Below are 19,353 nucleotides of genomic sequence, written 5' to 3' on the forward strand. Positions count from 1 at the left end.
ACACTTGCAGCTTCCCCTGCTCACAGCAGCTGAGCCCCACACCCACTCTCTCTGCCTGGATTGCCCAGCAGGGGATCTGTCACCTTGTGGATTGGAGCTGCTTCTCCTGTATCTTCCAGCACAGGTGGCTCCTCTCTGATCTTATTTCCTGGCTCTCAGTTCTTCCCTTCAAAGATGTGCCATGCAGGAGGACAGGAGCACTGGCCAATCAGCTCTTCTGTCAGTGATGTGAGAGCTTTCATTGGCCAGTGTTCTTCTCCTGTAGGACACCTCCCCTCTCTGAGTTGCTGAACCCGGAGCGTAAAAGCCAACCCACACCAAAGTGCATATTCCCCCAGTATGAAGCAGGAGTTAACAGGATGTCAGGGAGACAAGAGCGGCCAAATGCAGGCACAAGCCAGCATCTGAAAGAACGCTCCCCACAGATGCCGCCCCCCTTTTTATCAGCAGGTGGTGCCGTCTGAAGCAACCGACTCAAGTGGCCTCATGATAGCGACGCCCCTGAGAAGACCTGACTTTCTAATAGTTGGTAGCATCTAGTGTGCTATATAGGCCAGATGCAGAGGCCGCAAAAAATATTTCTGTTCCTAATGTCATACAGTAGGGGACCTGACTTTAAAATCGTTTGTAGCATCTAGTGTGTCAGAGACCTGATCCAGAGGCCAAAAAAATTCTACTTTTCCTAGTGTTATACTGTAGGGAACCTGACTTTCAAAGAGTTTGTAGCATCTAGTGTGTTACACAGGCTTGATCCAGAGGCCACAAAAAAATTCTTTCCTAATGTCATACAGTAGAGGACCTGACTTGAAATTAGTTTTTAGCATCTAGTGTGTTATAGAGGCCTGATCCAGAGGCAACAAAACATTCTTCAGTTCCTAGTGTCACACAGTAAGGGACCTGACTTTAAAATAGTTTGTAGCACCTAAATTCACTAAATGCTAAAACTGATCTACCATTGTGATTCTCCAGGTCATTACGAGTTCATAGACACCAAATATGTTTAGGTTCTTTTTTATCTAAGTGGTGAAAAAAAATTCAAACTTTTGCCTTTCCATTTTTATAATCTCGGGTTGGGAGAGGGCTTAATTTTTGCACGCTGAGCTGATGTTTTTAATGATACCATTTTGGTGCAGATATGATCTTTTGATTGCCCGTGATTGCATTTTAATGAAAATTCATGGCTACAAAAAAAACCTCGGAATTCTGGCATTTTGACTTTTTTTTCTCACTACGCCGTTTAACGATCAGATTAATCCTTTTTTTATTGATAGATCGGGCAATTCTGAATTAGGTAATACCAAATATGTGTACCCGTAGAAGCTCAGGAGAGCGAAATGGCCGTCGTCGTTGGGAACCACAGGTTCTCCCTGCTATGTCCTGCTTTTTTACTATGAAGCCTCAATAAAGGATGGACACTTTTTGCATGAATGGTGAGTGCTCGTATTCTTTCATATTTTGTTTTTCCAAATATGTGTACAGTGGGTAAACAAAGTATTTAGTCAGCCACCAATTATGCAAGTTCTCACACATAAAAAGATGAGAGAGGCCTGTAATTAACATCATAGGTAGACCACAACTATGAGAGTCAAAATGAGAAAACAAATCCAGAAAATCACCTTGTCTGATTTGGCAAGATTTATTTATCAAATTATGGTGGAAAATAAGTATTTGGTCACCTTAAAACATGCAAGATTTCTGGCTCTCGCAGACCTGTAACTTCTTTAAGAAGCTCTTCTGTCCTTCACTCATTACCTTTAGTAATGGCAACTGTTTGAACTTGTTATCACTATAAAAGACACCTGTCCACAACCTCAAATAGTCACACTCCAAACTCCAGTAAGATGAAGACAAAGAGCTGTCGAAGGACACCAGAAACAAAATTGTAGCCCTGCACCAGGCTGGGAAGGCTGAATCTGCAACAGGCAAGCAGCTCTGTGTGATGAAATTAACTGTGGGAGCAATAATAAGAAAATGGAAGACATACAAGACCACTGATAATCTCCCTCGAGCTGGGGCTCCACGCAAGGTCTCACCCTGTGGGGTCAAAATGATCTCAAGATCGGTGAGCAAAAATCCCAGAACCACACAGGGGTACCTATTGAATGGCAAATCCAACAGAAAATAGATACTCCAGCTCCGATAAAAACTTGAAATCTTTAATAATCAAAATGGTTAAAAACAGATAATCCTTACATGTGGTGGACCAAACAGGTGTTTGTAATAAATAAGGCTACGCATTTCGACCTAAATCGGTCTTACTCATTACAGGCATGAGTAAGACCGATTTAGGTCGAAACGCATAGCCTTATTTATTACAAACACCTGTTTGGTCCACCACATGTAAGGATTATCTATTTTAACCATTTGGATTATTAAAGATTTCAAGTTTTTATCGGAGCTGGAGTATCTATTTTCTGTTAGATTTGCTGTTGCTGGACGTTTGGATCAAGACGGACTCTCGTGCTCCATTACTGCTGGTCTGGTTGGTGAGCTGGCTAAGGCTTTCTAAGCCGCTTTTCGTATATATGTGCTATACCTATTGAATGACCTGCATAGAGTTGGGACCACCATAACAAAGGCTACCATCAGTAACACACTACGCCGCCAAAGACTCAGGTCCTGCAGTACCAGACGTGTCCCCCTGCTTAAGCTAGTACATGTCCGGGCCCGTCTGAAGTTTGCTAGAGAGCATTTGGATTATCTAGAAGAGTATTGGGAGAATGTCATATGGTTTGATGAAACCAAAGTAGAAATGTTTGGTAGAAACAAAACTCATGTTTGGAGGAGACAGAATGCTGAGTCGCATTCAAAAAATGCCATACCTTCTGTAAAGCAAGGAGGTGGCAACATCATGCTTTGGGGCTCTGCAAAGGGACCAGTACGACTGATTTGTGTACATGAAATAATGAATGGGGCCATCTATCATGAGATTTTGAGTGCAAACCTCCTTCCATTAGCAAGGGCATTGAAGATGAAATGTGGATGGGTCTTTCAGCATGATAATGATCCCAAGCAAACCACCAGGGCAAAGAAGGATTGGCTTCGTAAGAAACATATGAAGGTCCTGGAGTAGCCTAGCCAGTTTCCAGATCTCAACCCCATATAAAACCTTTGGAGGGAGTTGAAAGTCTGTGTTGCCCAATGACAGGCCCAAAACATCACTGCTCTAAAGGAGATCTGCATGGAGGAATGGGCCAACATACTACTAACAGCGTGTGCCAACCTTGTGAAGACATACATTACAAAAAACGTTTGACCTCTGTCATTGCCAACAAAGGATATATTTCAAAATATTGAGATGAACTTTTGTTAATGACCAAATACTTATTTTCCACCCTAATTTGCAAAATAAATCTTGCCAAATCAGACAAGGTGATTTTCTGGACTTGTTTTTTTAATTTTGACTCTCATAGATGGGATCTACCTATGATGTCAATTACAGGCCTCCCTCATCTTTTTAAGTGGGAGAACTTGCACTATTGGTGGCTGACTAAATACATTTTTTTCCTCACTGTATGTTTGATTTTTTTATAGTTTTATTTTGAATGGGGCAAAAGGGGGGTGATTTGAATTTTTTTTCTATATTTTTAAAAACATTTTTTTATTCATTTGGCATGCTTAAATAGTCTCCATTGGAGTCTAGAAGCAGCCATAACTCAGTCGGCTCTGCTACATACAGTCGATGATCAGATCACCTGTATGTAGCCGAATTGCTCACTTGCTATGAGTGCCAACCACCGGGAGGCGCTCATAGCAAGACGGCAATAGCAACCATAGGAGACCTCTGGTTGTCATGTCAACCCATTGGTGACCCGCGATCACGTGATGGTGGTCACTGGTGGGCGAATTTCCGGCAAGATTTCCAGAAGTGTATGTTAAATACTGATGTCAATGTTTGACAGTGGCATTTAAAGTATTAATAGCCGTGGGTGGATTGCGATTCCACCCGTGGCTGTTCCAGGCTCATGCCAGCTGTTCAAAACAACTGACATGTACTGGGAAAGATGTGGGCTCACCGCCGGAGCCCAAATCAAAGGGAGGGAGTCCTACATCGGCGTAAATGTGCACCCGATGTTGGAAAGGGGTTAATGATTATGAACATATATAACTATCTAAAATCTAGATTTTATGTTCTACGATTTAAAAACGACCACTTAAAATCAAATCTCTTCTTCCCATGACTAGATAAAAAGCAGATGGTAAAATTCTGTAAAAGTGAAACCTGTCACGTCTTTTGTAGCATCTTAAGGGTCCCCAGTGCATTGTTAGTGATGCAATGTGCATCACTAACATCTTTTTTTATTAAAATCGGCACTGTAATTTTTATGAAAAAGCACTTTATATAGTTATAACTGTTAGGGTCTGTTAGGGTTGGCAGATTGCACTAAATTAATAAATAATAAAGTGCAATCGCAACCTGCGGTCCACTGTGCAGAGAGGTAAAACTGCTGCTAGTGTGAACAATGAGGCAACAGACAGTGAGCAATTGCCTGGACATACTGTGTTAATGCCACGCAGTGTGAACGGAACACTAAGCACCAAACTCCATTACTCCACAGACTGGGTGTTTGATTCCACTCGAGAGACGACCATGGGCTCTATAGGATCATCAACCTGAGTTGGAGGATCCTTGGGATGGGTGAAGTTTTAAGCTATCCGAATCCCAGATCTATTCTGAGCTCGCTCCAACCCCCGCTCAGCATCTCGGAGATCTATAAAGACCTGTAAAGCGCTGCGGAATATGTTAGCGCTATATAAAAATAAAGATTATTATTATTATTATCTATGCGAGTGGACACAGATATTAATTCCTCCAGAGTAGTGGGAATCTTTCTAGTAGCCATAACATCCTTGACATGATCTGCTAAACCCATCCAAAAAATAGGTATCAGGACCTTATCAGACCACTCCAACTCTGAAACCAGAGTACCAAATTCGATGGTAAATTGACTAACCAAGGATGAAACCTGAGTTAGGGCCAGCCGTTGGTGCGGTATCATGGTTAACTTGTGTCCCCAAAAAGACCTCTTTTAGGGCACCCAAAAAAATGGGAGGTGCTCCGAACCACCTGTTTTTTTTGCTCCCACAGGGGAGTAGCCCACTCCAACACTCTGTCCGTCAACAAAGACACCAAAAATCCCACCTTAGCTCACTTAAAAGAGAAACGGGAGGTCAGTAACTCCAGCTGAATTGAACACTGATTCATGATTTCCCTGCAAGCCTTGCTGTCTCCTGAAAATGTATCTGGTAGCGTAAAATGTGAAAAAGACAGAACAGGAGCAGCACCAGAAACCCTAGAGATGGCTTCGCTGACTGTGCCGCTACTGCGGATAAATCTACAGCTGAAGTCACCCACTCAATCGTGGACAGCCGGTCCTCCAGCTGCTGGTCGTACCGCTGGAGACGCTGCTCGTCTGCCATTACTAGCCGGACCCTGGCGCTAGTATAATGTTAGGGTTGTCGGATTGCACTAAATAAAATAAATAATAAAGTGCAATCGCAACCTGGAGTCCACCGTGCAGATTTGTAAAACTGCTGCTAGTGTGAACAATGATGGAAGAGACAATGACCTACTGCCTGGACACACTGTGTTAATGCCACATAGTGTGAACAGAGCAAAAAGCACCAAACTCCATTACTCCACATTGAGTTATTGAACATATGTAAACAGAGTGCTATGCCCTGGTAAACGTCACAGGGAGAACACAAGGAAAAGCTTGCTCGGCAACATAGCTGTGTCAATCCCACACAGAAACAAAACAGATGTTGAACATAATACCCTGACTAGGGTTGAGCTTGCTCTGAAACTCTACTGTGCTAACCACACACATGTAGGTAACAGACGCTAAGCCAAGTGGTTAATTGCCCCCACTAACGCTAGCTGCCTGTCTATGTGTACAGTCCCAAAGCTAGACAGACATACAACACTTGCAGACAGAGTCGTAGAGCCTCCACTCACAAAGCCACACATAAATGATACTAGCGCACCCGCTTTAGCCGCTGGGAGCATTTTAAATGCAAGGCTCCTCCCCAAACACGCACGCCCAGCCAGCTGAGGAGTCATCCATGGACCAATCTGGAGCTGCCACATCACCAGAGCCGGAGATCTTCGACCACCAATAGGAAGACGCCACATCATGAACATGCTCAACCTACTGAACCAGCTCTACCCTCTCCTAGTGTGTCCTCACCCATCCCCTGTAAACTGTGAGCCCTCGCGAGCAGTGTCCTCTCTCCTTCTGTACCTGTTAGTGACTTGTTTTTGCCATGTTTATTGTATTTGTCTATACTTGCCCCCTTTTCACAGTAAAGCGCCAAGGAATTAATAGCACTATAAAAAATGTATAATAATAATAATAATACCACAAGCCTGGGCAAGACACTGGGACCAACGTCTATGCTCAGCAGCACCCGCAGCTGCCGAACCTGAATGGGAGACCACTCGTTTAGTCATAGGGGTGTGCTTCATTGTGTTCAGTCATGGTTGTCCTAGCCCACTCAATTTGAATTATGTTCCCTGGTTTTTGCTGACTTCGCTGGAACTCCTCCACTTAAGTAGTGTGTATTGGGGAACCACGCTTAAAAATGCATCTGTTTAGACAAGCTTATTACCTCAACTTGCTAACCCAACTCTCCCCTGTTCCTGCCTAAACATTCATCATAATTAGAGATGAGTGAATATGTTTGGAAAATGATCGCCAAACATAAATTCGGCACAAATATTGTATATTCGGATTTGTGATCTGTAACACAAGCATTTTTCTTAAAATTGGAAAAAGTCGATAACATTCGGTAAAAGTATAGGAAAATTGTTGTGCTGCCACTAAAGTATTTTAAAGTAAATGATAAATAGATAGATAAATAGAAAGATAGATAGATAGATAGATAGATAGATAGATAGATAGATAGATAGATAGATAGATAGAATAAAAGCTGGCAATTCATGTGCCGCGTACAGTATAATCACAGCATGACAGGTTAGAATAGAATAGATAGAATGGATATATGCACATACTGTAGAATAAATAAATATATATATATATATATATATATATATATACTGTAGATGTCAATGATACACACATATATGTATAGACTAGATCAGGGGTCACAAACTGCATTCCTTGAGGGCCTCAAACCGTGCATGTTTTCAAGATTTCCTTCTCATTGCACAAGGTGCTGGAATCATTATGTGTGTAGGTGATTAAATTATCACGTGTGCAGTACAAGGAAATCCTGAAAACATGACCTGTTTGCAGCCCTCGAGGAATGCAGTTTGAGACCTCTGTACTAGATGGAGGCCCGATGCTATCACATCGGGAGGGCGGTAATGTCATGATGGGGGCAGGCTTTCCAGCGTTGAGAATCTCTCCCCCCATGTGCTCACCCACCTATCCACTCTCTCTTTCCCCATGTGCTGACTTCTCCCGCCTGCGCTCTCTTCTTTGACCTGTCTACCCCATGTGCTATTTCCCTTGTCTGCCGTCGTTCTCCTTCCTGGGCTGTGTTCTCCCCTCATGTGCTGTCCCGTTTGAGCTGTCTCCCCCCTGTGCTCTGTCTCTCTAACCCCTGTGCGCTTTCTCTCTCCCCAGCTGCTGTCTTCTCCTCTCATGTCATTTCTTCTTTGACCTGTGTACCCCATGTGCTCTCCCCCTTGTTTGCTCTCTTTTTCTCCACCACTGTGCTATCTTCTTCCCTCATGTAAGCAAAAGATAATACTGACATTACAGCAGGAGATCGCAGAGAATACATTTTGTGAGGTAAAATATTGTTTAAAAACGGTCAGTATTGTCTTTTGCTTCCTCCCCTGCCCAGGAGATGTGGTATGCTCCGTACACGGTCAGACACAGTCAATTTTTAAAATGAACTTTGTTTCATGGGAAAACCCCTTTAATGTGACCGGTAGGGTAGAGCGACTATTAGTTTTTTAGGGTCGAGTCGGGTTTCACGAATCCCGACTTTCTCAAAAGTCGGGTCGAGTGAAATCGGACGATCCTATTGAAAAGTCGGGGTCGGGATTGGCCGAAACTCGAAACCCAATGAAAGTCTATGGTTTTTTTTTTTACCTTTAGTTACCTTCATTCGCAAACTTTTCCCACGCTCCAGGGACATCCAGCAGGGGGCGCATCACCGCGAATGAAGGTAACTACAGGTCATTGACCTACATTACCTTCATTCGCTGGGGTTTACAGCCACGAGCAGCGCTGCATTAGCAGAGCTCCTGGCTGTAAAATATTTTAACCCCTTCAAATGGATTTACAACGTGGGACGTTACAGATCTACGGAAGGTACGTATATTGTTGCTTTATTATTTTTGATTTGTTACAGAACGAGGGTCTTCAGCCAGTGGATTGAGCGTACAATAAAATATTAAAACAAACGGTGTGTTTATTTCATTAAAAGACTTTTTTATAATGTGTTTGTGTTTTTTTTAACTCTTTCATACAATTGGATTAATAATGGATAGGTGTCATAATTGACATCTCTCCATTATTAATCTGGCTTAATGCCACCTTACAATAGCAAGGTGGCATTAACCCTTCATTACCCCATATCCCACCGCTACACGGGAATGGGAAGAGAGTGGCCAAGTGCCAGAATAGGTGCATCTTACACATGTGCCTTTTCTGGGGTGGCTGGGGGAAGATGTTTTTAGCAAGGGGGGGACAATAACCGTGGACCCTCTCCAGGCTATTAATATTTGCCCTCAGTAACTGGCTTTACCACTCTGGCGCCAATTTTTTCTGCGATTTAACCCTTGAATTTAAGAGCTAGAGCGCTGAAATTTTGCACATACACACTACTAACATTAGTAGTGTGGAATATGCAAAAAATGGGTATATGACATGGTTTACTGTATGTAAACCATGTCTCATATCATGTCGGGTTTTGGCAGGAGAAATGAAAAGCCGGTAATTGAATTACCGGCTTTCCTGCTATATCGTGCTGAAGTTAATATATATATATATATATGTGTGTCTGAATGACATATATATATATATATATATATATATATATATATATATAAAACAAAACCAGACTTTTCATTAGAGATCGCCGACTGCCGACCCGATCCCACTTTTGAAAAGTGCCGATCTGTTTCGCTCAACCCTAGTGACCGGCGTCCTCTGCCTGCAGACACGTCGGGCATCTGCCGCCAGGATCAGCGGAATGATTTACTGCACCTGCGCATAATTAGCATAGGTGCAGTAAATCAGACCACCACCATGTGCGTGTGTGAATGTGTGAGTATGAGTGTGTGAGAGTGTGTGAGTGTGTGTGTGTGGTGCGTACGGCATATAGAATGTGTGTGTGTGTGCGGTGTGACGGTGGTCAATAGGTTGGTACCAGCAGTAGTTTCCATATTGAGACACCCATCAACTTGGTGAACTTTCTCCACTTGGAATTCTGGGATACGGTGACATCTGGAAACAGGAAATTAAAACATTACAAGGCAATTATATGAATAGATATTACACAGATGGATGTAAGCAGGAAAATCAGCAGCCACGCACACACATAGAATACATATACAGGTGTGCTCAAAAGTTTACGTACCCTGGCAGAATTTTTGTTTTCTTGGCCTTTTTTCAGAGAATATGAATAATAACACCAAAAACTTTTTCTCCACTCATGGTTAGTGGTTGGGTAAAGCTATTAATGGTCAAACTACATTGTTTTCTCTTTTTAAATCATAATGACAGCCCAAAATTTCCAAATGACACAGATGATAAGTTCAAATACCCTGGTGATTTTGGCCTGATAGCATGCACAGAAGTTGACGCAAATGGGTTTGAATGGCTACTAAAGGTAACATCCTCTCCTCTGACCTGTTTGCTTGTAATCAGTATTTGCATAAAAGCTGAGTGATTTTCTGGGATCCAGACAGACTCTTGCATCTTTCATCCAGCTACTGATATTTCTGGATTGTGAATCATGGAGATAGCAAAACAATTGTCAACGGATCGACAGGAAAAGGTAGTTAAACTGCATAAAACAGGAAAGGGATACAAAAAGATATCCAAGGAATTGATAATGCCAGTCAGCAACATTCAAACTGTGATTAACAAATGGAAAAACAATGTAAAAACAAAACCACGGTCAGGTAGACCAACAAAAATGTCCACAATGTTAGGGGTCGAGTTCCCGCCTCTGTACAAGGGGAATCTCGAGCCATCTCTGCTGCGATCTCCCATTCTTCTCCAGTTGCAGTGGGGCCTGCTCAGCGGAGATGTCGGTCCTAGCGTCTGGCTCAGGCAGATACTCTTCTTCTTGCTACTGCTGTTCTTCCAGGCTCTGCCATTGTAGCTAGTAATGGTCAGCGGCGAAGACTTGCTTCTGGGACTAAGTCCTGCTTTCTCCCTTTTGAGCATGCCTAAAGGAAGACCTCTCATTGGAGGTCAGGGGTCACACGCTCAGGTCCTAAAGCAACTCCCATTTGTCCTCTAGGAAGGTCCTGAAGTTGCTGCAACTATAAAAGGTTTGCATGGCCGCACGGCCATGCGCTGGTATCATTCTTTTTATGAGCTTTGCGCCAGTGTGGTCATGTATGCTTATGGTCAGGGCCCGGCTGAAATAAGCCACTAGAATACCGGCACCTCCGGTGAGGAGTTTGTTCGCATGTATTCAGGGCCCGGCTGAAATAGGCCACCAGAATACTGGCACCTCCGGCTAGGAATTGTTTGTGTGTTTCTCTGACTGCATGACCACTGACTGCTATCAGCTCAGCAGTTAGCTGTGTACTCCTGTGAGCTTAACTGGACACAGTGCTTTTCTTTCACGGATACTCTGTGAAGTAACAGAGGTCGCTTATACTGCCATATAGTGCCATTTGCTAGCAGCAGGTTCTCCTCCTGCACGGTGGACCCCGGGCTCCGAACGCACCAATAATAACACCTAGATTTACTCGGTGCGTTCCGCCAGCCCTAACACACAACTGCCAGGAAAATTGTTCAGGATGCAAAGAAAAACCTACAATTAACATCAGCTGAAATACAGGACTTTCTAAAAACTAGCAGTGTGGTTGTTTCAAGATGCACAATACGGAAAAATGGGCTGCATGGTCAAGTCACCAGAAGAAAGACATTACTGCGAAAATGCTACAAAGTATCTCACCTACAATACATAAAACAGCACAGAGACAAGTCTCAAAACTTCTGGAACAAGGTAATTTGGAGTGATGAGACCAAAATTGAACTCTTTGGCCACAACCATAAACGTTACATTTGGAGAGAGGTCAACAAGGCCTATCATGAAACGAACATCATTCCTACTCTAAAGCATGGAGGTGGATCGCTGTTGTTTTGGGGATGAAAACCACCACAGTGAAGGCCTGGCAGAGCATCAAAAAGGAGGAAACACAGCGTATGGTGATGTCCATGAGTTCAAGACTTCAGGCAGTCATTGCCAACAAAGGGTTTTCAACCAAGTACTAAAAAATGAACATTTAATTTAAAAATTATTGAATCTGTCCAATTACTTTTGGTCCTTTTAAAAACAGGGTGGCACATGTTAAGGAGCTGAAACTCCTAAACCCTTCATCCAATTTTAATGTGGATACCCTCATATGAAAGCTGAAAGTCTGAACTTCAACTGCACCAAAATTGTTTTGTTTAAAATTCATTGTGGTAATGTCTATAACCAAAATTAGAAAAATGTTGTCTCTGTCCAAATATATATGAACCTAACTGTACGGTATTAAGAAATGGCGTATGTGACTTTTCATCAGGGCCATTTGGAAGTTTTTGGTTATCATTATGATTTAAAAAGAGAAAACAATGAAATGGTTCACAAATAAACGTATCCAGTTGTTAGAATAGCCAAGTCAAAGTCCAGACCTCAAGCCAATCGAGAATCTGTGGAAAGAGCTGAAAACTGCTGTTCACAAACGATCTCCATCAAACCTTACTGAGCTCAAGCTGTTTGCCAAGGAAGAATGGGCAAGAATTTCAGTCTCTCGATGTACAAAGCTGATAGAGACATACCCCAAGGGACTTGCAACTGTAATCGCAGAAAAAGGTGGTGCAACAAAGTATTAAGTTAAAGGGGCCAGATAATATTGCATGACCCACTTTTCAGTTTTTGAATTTCCACAAAAATTTAAAATAACCAATAAATTTCGTTCAACTTCACAATTGTGTTCCACTGGTTGTTGATTCTTCACCAAAAATTTACATTTCGCATCTTTATGTTTGAAGCATGATATGTGGGAAAAGGTTGAAAAGTTCCAGGGGGCCGAATACTTTCACAAGGTACTGTATCTATGGCTAATCCTATGGTTGTATGGTAAATAAAGACACAGCCAGAATAAAGTCCTTTATTAGAAATAAGACTAAACACAGTTTTCTATTTTAAGTTAAAAATAACAAACACAGTAATACTCACCTAACGCTTATACCACCAAAGCCCTTGTTCTCCTGCAATAAAACTAAAATAAAAAACAACAATATCCTCACCTGTTGGTCGTTTTGCTCCAGACCGTAATCCATGTCTGGGGATTAATAGCTTTCAACCTGGATCGTGCCAAGATGCAACCGTCCAGGCTGAGAACCACTGGTGACTGAGTTGCTGCGAGAGCAACGTCAGTGACCAGCGGTGACGTGGTTAGCTCTGGTCACTGAGGCTGAGTTCCCAGCAGGGCTAAACTGCCTTGACCTCAGCACCATGGGAAAAAGTCAGTGATGACTTACCGCAGTTTACGCTCAGTGACTTCACCGCAGACCACGGTGAGAAATTCTCAAGGTGATCTGCTGTGAAGTCACTGAACTTGAACTGCGGTGAACTCAGTGACTTTTTCCCAAAGTGCTAGGGAGGATCTCACCGAGGTCACAGCAGTGCATCTCTTCGGGGAATGCAGCCTCATTCACTGAACGTAACATCGATGACGTAACCGCTAGTCACTGAGGCTACGCGCGCAGAAGCACATTCACCAATGGTTCTCAGCCTGGATGGTCGCATCTTGGCACCGTCCAGGTTGAAAACTATTGTTTCCTCAGACTTGGATTACAGAGTGGGACAGAACAATCTACAGGTTGTTGTTTTTCTATTTTAGTTTTATTACAGGAGAACAAGGGCTTCGGTGGAATAGATATTAGGTGAGTATAACTGTGTTTGTCATTTCTAAACAAAATGGAAGACTGTGTTTAGTCTTATTTCTAATAAAGTCAGCGCTGTAGGTTCCATATGGTCTAGAGAAAAATAATTAATAAAAAGACTTTCTGCATATAATGTCCATCACAGAATGTATCCACAATTACCTAATTGGGAATTATTAATGCGTTATTAATGCGTTATCTGTCATGCATATAAGGTGTTAATAATTACCGGGTATTCACATGCGATGTATCGTGGTCAAGGTCTCCCGAATATGTGCACAACGGTGATGTATTCCTCCGCTTTACTTCCAAAAGATATGTGAGGAAAGGGTGTAAAAAACCTGTCCCGGCCGGTGACAGTCACCCCCTACCTCACCGATGATGCTTCCTGGTCTTCAGCGTGAGCCCGCGCTCCCACACGCTAGTTGCCGGCGAGGTACAGTAAAGCTGCAGGACCTCGCGTGACGTCACATACACGTGATGCTTCACGTGAACGGCTAACGGAGTGCACGCAGTACCAAAAAGGATCTATCCAACGCGTTTCGGAGTCGGCGGACTCCTTCTTCAGGGATCGCTGGTACTGCGTGCACTCCGTTAGCCGTTCACGTGAAGCATCACGTGTATGTGACGTCACGCGAGGTCCTGCAGCTTTACTGCACCTCGCCGGCAACTAGCGTGTGGGAGCGCGGGCTCACGCTGAAGACTCGGAAGCATCATCGGTGAGGTAGGGGGTGACTGTCACCGGCCGGGACAGGTTTTTTACACCCTTTCCTCGCATATCTTTTGGAAGTAAAGCAGAGGAATACATCACCGTTGTGCACATATTCGGGAGACCTTGACCACGATACATCGCATGTGAATACCCGGTAATTATTAACACCTTATATGAAAGACAGATAACGCATTAATAACGCATTAATAATTCCCAATTAGGTAATTGTGGATACATTCTGTGATGGACATTATATGCAGAAAGTCTTTTTATTAATTGTTCTTCTCTAGACCATATGGAACCTACAGCGCAGATATATATATATATATATATATATATATATATATATATATATATATATATATGATCGTTGGTGTTTTTTTACTTTACATCGGACATTTTTGGTAGTTGTGTCCGTTTATCTGCAGCAGGAGGATTACCAGCACAAATATACATTTTGTGTGCAGTGCCCTTAGTCGCCTTTATATTATTTCTAATAAAGGACTTTATTCTGGATGTGTCTCTATTAACCATAGAACTATAGGATTAGTAATGGATAGGTGTCTTATTGACGCTTCTCCTTTAGTAATCCATGGGCTTGATGTCACCTGACAATACGAAAGTGACCTCAACCTTGCAAATATGAATCCCACTTGCCACCTCTACAGCCGGGCAAAGCACCAAAACTGGCACATCTAACAGAAGGCCCCTTTCCAGCCTGAGAACACCAGCCCCCAGCTGTCTGCTTTAGCAAGGTTGGTTGTCAAATATGGGGGGGGGCCCACATCATTTTGTAAAATTACTTATTTAAATAATTAAAAATAAGGCATGGGAACACCTCTATTCTTAATAACGAACCTCGCTGAAGTTGACCGCAGAGGGTTGCAGCCCCCAGCTGTTAGTTTGCCTGGCTGGTTATCAAAAATACAGGAGAACCCATGCTGTTTTTTTTTTGTTAGTTATTTATTTTCAGTGCAGGATGACTGATAAATAGTGTTGAGCGATACCGTCCGATACTTGAAAGTATCGGTATCGGATAGTATCGGCCGATACCCGAAAAATATCGGATATCGCCGATACCGATATCCGATACCAATACAAGTCAATGGGACATCAAGTATCGGAATGTATCCTCATGGATCCCAGGGTCTGAAGGAGAGGAAACTCTCCTTCAGGCCCTGGGATCCATATTAAAGTGTAAAATAAAGAATTAAAATAAAAAATATTGTTATATTCACCTCTCCGGCGGCCCCTGGACATCAGCGGGAGGATCCGGCGTCCGGCACGGCTTCTTTCTTCAAAATGCGCGCCTTCAGGACCTGTGGAATGACGTCCCGGCTTCTGATTGGTCGCGTGCCGCCCATGTGACCGCCACGCGACCAATCAGAAGCCGCGACGTCATTCCTCAGGTCCTAGAAGGCGCTCATTCTAGGACTTTAGCTGAGGAATGACGTCGCGGCTTCTGATTGGTCGCGTGGCGGTCACATGGGCGGCACGCGACCAATCAGAAGCCGGGACGTCATTCCACAGGTCCTGAAGGCGCGCATTTTGAAGAAAGAAGCCGTGCCGGACGCCGGATCCTCCCGCTGATGTCCAGGGGCCGCCGGAGAGGTGAATATAACAATATTTTTTATTTTAATTCTTTATTTTACACTTCCGATACCGATACCCGATATCACAAAAATATCGGATCTCGGTATCGGAATTCCGATACCGCAAGTATCGGCCGATACCCGATACTTGCGGTATCGGAATGCTCAACACTACTGATAAATAATCCTATCCACCCCTCCTGCCCTCACTGTTATTGACGGCAGCAAGTGTCGGCTGATGGGAGCTGTAGTCCCATGAGTTGATACCAGTGACCGGAGGTAAACTTTATACCTCCAATCACAGCTGAGCACACACATTGTCTTTTGACAACCGCACCTCTATGACTGGTGTTGATGATTTCACCGCTGATCAGAAGCACTACACCGGTGTTTCCCACGCTGTCACACAGCATGGGAAACACCAACTTTGGTGTGATGTATGTTTGGCTATATTCAGCGATTAAATCGACAATTAAATTGGCGAATATTTCAAATTCAGCGAGCGTGAGCTGAACCAAATATTGAAATATTCGCTCATCTTCAATCATAATCTGCTCCTTCCTGTTCATTTGCATCCATATCCTCCATGCACCCAAAAGCACATGGTAACTGCAAACAGACAGATCCTGGCTGATGACCCAATCATGCAGTTTTTTTATGAAAACCCTTAGTTCTTATAATGATGGCTGGATCATATATAACAGCACATTCTACCTATTGTGCCCCCCCATTTCCTCATAGATTCTAGCTTGCGATCAGCGCCACTCACTCCTCTTGTAACTGATTACATGTTTTATATTATATTGCTTTTATTGTCTGTACATGTCCCTACTTAATTGTAAAGTGCTGCAAAATATCTTGACACAATAGAAAAAGTAGTATTATTATATTATTTATTTTTCTGAATCACCTGTAACAGCTTACATCGTTTTACACTTTTCAAAGATTTTTTCCAGCCAGTCATCAAGATAAGCATCATGTCTTTGGATGTAACTGGGTGGGATTTCCTTAAATACCTTGCAACTATCACATCATATGGTATAACATAGCCTGTAGAAAAGCATAGGCAGTGAATGCAGCAGACTACTTGAGGGGAATCCAGATAGTGAGAGAATGTCACAGGTCACAGCTTAAACATAACAAAGGGATGAGGCAGACATAAGAAACTGAAGCTATACTGTCAACAGCACAGGTTGGCAACCCTTTGATCATGATTGACAGATTGATAGTAGGCGCGTCCTGTGTAGAACTAGACCTCTTTACTTGATTTGTAATAAGGATATGGTTTAATTTAAATCTGTGAGGAATCTCAGGAGTCATTAACCCTTTCACGACATGCGCCGTACTATTACTGCGCATACCGTGTCACCCCCTTTGATGTGGGCTCACCGCCGCGTGTTTTGTACAGCTGACATGTGCGCGCAATAGCGGCGGGTGAAATCCCTATTCACCCGCCGCTATTAACCTGTTAAATGCCGCTGTCAAACGCAGACAGCGGCATTTAACCGGCGCTTCCGGCCGGGCGGCCGGAAATTATGTCGTCGCCGACCCCCGTCACATGATCGGGGGTCGGCGATGCATCAGGATGGTAACCATAGAGGTCCTTGAGACCTCTATGGTTACTGATGCCGGCCTGCTGTGAGCGCCCCCCTGTGGTCGGCGCTCACAGCACACCTGCATTTCAGCTACATAGCAGCGATCTGATGATCGCTGCTATGTAGCAGAGCTGATCAGGCTATGCCAGCTTCTAGCCTCCCATGGAGGCTATTGAAGCATGGCACAAGTAAAAAAAAAATGTTTTTAAAAATATGAAAAAAATATATAAAAATATAAAAGTTTAAATCACCCCCCTTTCGCCCCATCCTAAATAAAACAATAAAAAAAAAAACCTACACGTATTTGGTATCACCGCGTTCAGAATCGCCCGATCTATCAATATAAAAAAAGCATTAATCTGATCGCTAAACAGCGTAGCGAGAAAAAAATCCGAAACGCCAGAATTACGTTTTTTTGGTCGCCGCGACATTGCATTAAAATGCAATAACGGGCGATCAAAAGAACGTATCTGCACCAAAGTAGTATCATTAAAAATGTCAGCTCGGCACACAAAAAATAAGCCCTCACCCGACCCCAGATCACGAAAAATGGAGACGCTTCGGGTATCGGAAAATGGCATTTTTTATTTTTTTTTTTAAGCAAAGTTTTGAATTTTTTTTCACCACTTGGATAAAAAATAACCTGGTCATGTTAGGTGTCTATGAACTCATAATGACCTAGAGAATCATAATGGCAGGTTAGTTTTAGCATTTAATGAACCTAGCAAAAAAGCCAAACAAAAAACAAGTGTGGGATTGCACTTTTTTTGCAATTTCACCGCACTTGGAATTTTGTTCCCGTTTTCTAGTAAAAGACATGGTAAAATCAATGGTGTCATTCAAAAGTACAACCCGTCCTGCAAAAAATAAGCCCTCACATGACCATATTGACGGAAAAATAAAAAAGTTATGGCTCTGGGAAAGAGGGAAGTGAAAAATGAAAACGCAAAAACAAAAAAGGGCCGCGACTTGAAGGGGTTAAAGGGCTGGAGAAGTTGAGAAAAAGTAAGCATGCACAGTTAGTCACTGTAAGGGCTAGCGGAATGCACCGAGTAAATATAGATGTTTATTATTGGTGCGTTCCCAGCCCGGGTTTACCAGGCAGGAGGGACCTGCTGCTAGAGAATGGTGGCACTATCTGGCAGTATAAGCTAGCTCTGTTACTTCACAGAGTTGCCTTGAAAGGAAAGCACTCCGCCCTGTTAGACTCACAGGAGCGCTGGCTTACTGCCGAGCTGATAGCAGTCAGTGGTCATGAAAACTCACAATCTCCTCACCGGAGGTGCCGGTATTCTAGGGGCTTATTTCAGCCAGGTCTCTGAATACATACACAACACACAATCTCCTCACTGGAGGAGCCAGTATTCTAGGGTCTTCTTTCAGCCAGGTCTCTGAATACATACACAACACACAATCTCCTCACTGGAGGAGCCAGTATTCTAGGGGCTTATTTCAGCGGGGTCCCTGAATACATACACACATAACCACACTGGCGCAAAACACATAACTTAGATTGATACTAGCGCATGGCCGTGCGGTCATGCAAACCTTTTATAGCTGCAGCAAGTATAGGACCTTCCCAGAAGGACCAATGGGAGGCTGCCACAGAAGATGAGCACCTTCAGGACCTTCCTGGAGGACCAATGGGATTTGCTGCAGTATCTAAGCATGTGACCCTTGATCTTCAACGAGAGATCTTACCCTGGGCATGCTCAGAAGGGGAAAAGTAGGACTTAGTCCCAAAAACATCTGATCGCCGCTGCCCAGAACTGGCTACAATGGCAGAAGCTGGAAAGGCAGCAGTAACCCTTTGCACGGAGTCAGACTGAGCGAGATGCTGGGACCGACGTCTCCACTGAGCAGGCTCCACTGCGGCAGGAGAAGGATGGGAGACCGCAGCGGAGATGGCCCGAGATTCCTCCTGTGCAGAGGCGGGAACTCGACCCCTAACAGTCACTGGATGTAATTGAAAAAAGTATCCTTGCTGTAGTGTCGGGATATTTTTCTTTCTATTGTACAGATTTTAATTTCTGCCTGAGAAGAGATGAGCATGTATTTGACAGTGACTTTCATAGTGGGAAAGGAGGAGCCAGAGCTATTAACATTTCTATCTATGGTCATAAATGGGTAGTATATGCCAATATAATAGCAAGTAACATCCAGTGTGTACCAGACCCCTGTGCTAAGCAGCAGATATGGCTGTAGTCTATATTCTTCTGTTTATTCAAGGTAAGAAATTACATTTTCTCATTTTCTCATTATTTATTATAGATGCTAAATCCTGGAAAACATGAAGTTGTAGAATGACTTTTTTGGTATTTTAAAAAGATGCTATTGTTTCAAATCTTGATTACATCAGA

This window comes from Ranitomeya imitator, chromosome 1, assembly GCF_032444005.1.
Source record: "Ranitomeya imitator isolate aRanImi1 chromosome 1, aRanImi1.pri, whole genome shotgun sequence".
NCBI classification, from domain to species: domain Eukaryota; kingdom Metazoa; phylum Chordata; class Amphibia; order Anura; family Dendrobatidae; genus Ranitomeya; species Ranitomeya imitator.